Source organism: Desmodus rotundus, chromosome 12 (assembly GCF_022682495.2).
Source record: "Desmodus rotundus isolate HL8 chromosome 12, HLdesRot8A.1, whole genome shotgun sequence".
Taxonomy (NCBI): domain Eukaryota; kingdom Metazoa; phylum Chordata; class Mammalia; order Chiroptera; family Phyllostomidae; genus Desmodus; species Desmodus rotundus.
The window spans coordinates 71,279,388-71,283,275 of record NC_071398.1 but is presented as its reverse complement, the minus strand read 5'-3'; positions in this window follow the sequence as shown (position 1 = coordinate 71,283,275).

The window sequence follows — 3,888 nt, the reverse complement described above, 5'->3', positions numbered from 1 at the left end:
TGTAATATGTATTCCTTTTGTAATAAGAAAACAATAAAAGCTATTAAATAAAAATGCAATTTTTGAAATCACACAAAAGAAAATAACATTTGGTACATTATACAGACACAAAATATTAATAACATTGTGTATCATGTGTTTGAAATGAGTTTCTTTAAAATGATTCCTAAATTACTAAATTTAGGAATGATTCCTACATTCCTAAAATGTTGTATTTTCAACTTGTGGTTTGAACTGGCTAACTCCTGCCTTTATCAAGTTTATTTGCATTTCAAAATGATATCAGCGGGGCCATTGCTGTCGTGCGCTATTGACATTCTAAAGCTTTATTAATTTATTTAACAAATATTCATTGATCACCTATCGGTTGCCATGCAATAGCTAAGTTAAAGTCCCTGTCCTTTTTCTGGAGTTTATTATTGGAAAGGAAAAAGTAAACAGCAGTTCTGAAACCCATCCCTCCCTGTTGGGAATGCCTTCCCTCTTACGAATAACATTCATCAAAACCGTGATTAGGTCATAGTTATGTAAATGTTTATGATAAAGGAACTTTGAACACTCTCTTCAGGGTCAGTAGCAATAGAGATAAAATGAACAGTAGAGCAATTGCAAGTTCTATAGTCCAAGGCATCTGGTAGGATGAAGACGATGTATCAGTTCTCCAAGTTTGCAATAAGGTGAGAGACAGTGGTTATAAGTATTGCGAAATATACTGAGCTGCAGCAATATATCTGGAGGAGTAACAATAATGAGGGTGTCAATGGTGTAATTTCCTTAGATCGCTAGGCAACTTCGCAAGTGTTTTCTTATTCAGCAATCAGCCCATTATTTATAGAAGGCTGGAGGGTGTGGCATCATTCACCCAGTCTTACAGAGAGGGGAATGAACACCCTTATCAAGCGGTTCATCTCGACATTGATGGGGTTTTCGTCAAAGCCCATAGCTCAGAACAAGGTAAACCATAAGATTTGGAATGGTGAGGGCCCGACAAACACAACATAGTACTATTTTTGTGTATAGCTGGAAACTTAACAAATATATCAGGCTTAGAAAACGACTATTCAGAAAGTGCTCCATTACTTACTTGATTTCTGTAACCTTATTTATTACATCATGTCTTAAACCTCTGTAGGGGCTTCGTTGGGGACTCACTGTAGGAGGGTCAGCCTTCAGGCTCACTAGCTTGTCCTGGTTGGTGACAACCCTACTGGCCCTTCCTGTGGCAGTCTGGCCAGCACCTGCTTTCATGCACTATGGTCTTGATGTATTCTGCACTATCCAACCTATGTTCTTTGTCTTGACCTTGTTTGAAAATTTGACAAAAGCCAAAGACTCCTCAGAAAAAGGTAGACCTATAATTTTGCATTCAGTTTTTGGAGGTCATAACTTCCTGAAACCCATCCCTGCATAGCAGGGTATGAAACCAGAAGCTCGATAATACGCGCACACACACACAGACTCATCATCTCCCTTTTCTTTGACACAAAAAAGTCAAGAGATATCCATTTGATACTTTTTTAAGCAGAAGAGGAGAACATACGAAATTCTGAAATGTTCGCATTCTTTTTTGCTGGGCCTTTTGGAATATTTAAGAATTTGAATGTATTATAGTAATCGTGGAGAGTGATATTTTATTTTTCTTAAAAACTTTAAGGCACCGTCTTTTATGCTCAGTAAGCCCATGCCAGCTGTGTTATTTTAATCATGACAGGCAGAATTCCCTTCTGAATTCCAAAAGGCATTAAAATGCCCTCGTTGGTTGTATGCAATACCTTATCTGTGAAAACCAGGTCAGATTCTATAGGGGAATTTATCTTGCAATTAAGGGACATAATTTCAGAAGCAGAGGGACTCTTGGGAAGCAGCATTCCAAATCTCCTGAGGCCTAGGCTCAAAAAGGATAATGACCTTCATGGCCCATCCAGCCCACTTTCAGAACACATCTTGTTTGCCCACGTGGGTTTTCTTTATTAGTGATCTGCTTACCTTGTTGTTTATATTCAGTTCTCACTTCCTAGGATCTCCCCTTTCTCATTCATTGCCTTTTGAGAATTTATGGAAGGAATGGGGAAGAGCCTCTGGGCCCATCATTTGTAGAAGGCTGGAGAGTCTGGCATCTTTCACCCTGTTTTCTAACTCCTGCACCTGAACTATTACCCTAGTTCTCCAGAAAACAATCTGGATTAGATCAAATTGTACTTAATATTCAAAGGTCTAGAAGACCCTAAAATGCTCATTTATGAATTTATCCAAACTTGGACACTCATAATAATACACATAATTCTATAATCCCTTATGAAATCACAAAATCTAAATAGCTTTGGAAACAAAGTTTTCTTCTAGTTTGACTGCAAAACCTGACCTGGACTTTGTGAGGGTATTTATAGTCTCTATATATCCCACTCAGTATAAATATGTTATACATTTCATGGAGAAATATTCGTAAAACAATATTATAAGCACTATAGTACCTTTCTAAAGCTCTAATAATTCTGAATCTGAAATAAACCATTGGGTGAAAATTATTTGCAATTATGTCCTGTAATAATGCTCTATTTTATGCCCAGATTTAGGAATAGATAAGACTTTATTTTACTTTTGAAAATAATTTGTTGTGCAACCACTATGTATATTAGATACTGAGATATATGTATTCCTCAAGAATTTGAATATGTGTTATATTAAGAAAAATTACTCAGAACTTGGAACCAAGCAAAAGAGGATCACCGGAGAAATTTTCCAGGGGATTACTGAGTATTCTCTAGCAGACCCTCTCTGGGGATTATCGATTCTCCAGAAATCACACAGAAGTGTATAACTTTAGTTGACTTTCTATCAACTAGGCTTTATTTATAACTATAAAAACAGAGGTTAATTTATAGAAAATGAGCAAGAATGTAAATGATTCTTTTCTGAGAACAATGCAAATGTTTCTGATCACAGCAAAGCAAATGAATTTTGTCCAATAGAGTCAATTAATTTTCATCAATTAGAAAAACTATTTCCAAATATTAGTTTGTTGTCCTGTATGATAATAACCAATTTCCCATCTACTAAAAAAGTGATTTCAGAATGACTTTGCTTGACGGCCTATATATAAATCTTCATTGCTCCAATTCTCTTTTGAACTTGGTATAGCATTTTAATGGTCCCTTCATTAATTGGGTAAAATCTTTGACACATACTTATTTTATATTTATGTGAGTGACATGTTGCTAACTTTTTGAAAGTTATATTTTAAAAAGTGTTTTCACTCTAGGAACTCACATATTAGTGGACCAAATAGAAGACTTGGAAAAGCCAAAAAGGCATACACATTAAATGATAAATTATCAGTGTGGATTTGAGAGGCAGGGGTAGAGTTCCCGGATGACTGTGTTTTTTTCACCTATTCCACATTGTCCTTTATTCATTTAGCAGATAATTCTGCTTTGCATTCTGGAGTGCAGAGGAAGGGAACACGAACACACGTGAGGCACACTCCCTGTCCTAGAGTCAACAGTCTAGAGTGGGAGAAAGACATGAACGAGTCATTACAAAGTAACGCTGATGAGTAGGGAAGAGAATAACACTTGAGACCTTACTGCATCCTTGTTTTATATTTATTATAATGCTTTATATTAACTATTTTTATACCTAAAACTTTGTACAGATTTCACCCCAATCTTATAATTGGAACATGGACAACCAGCTAACTGCTGTAATAGTCATGAACAAGAAGCTATGAAAGCCCCAAAGAAATTGAGACGAAAGCATTCCCCTCATCTCTCTTAGTTCCTTTTGTTGACTCTAAATTCAGGCCAAATCCTGCCCCACCAAGGCCCACAGAACGGGAAGCTTGGCACAGGCCTGGCTATAATAAGGACAATGTGTTGCTGCAGGACTTCT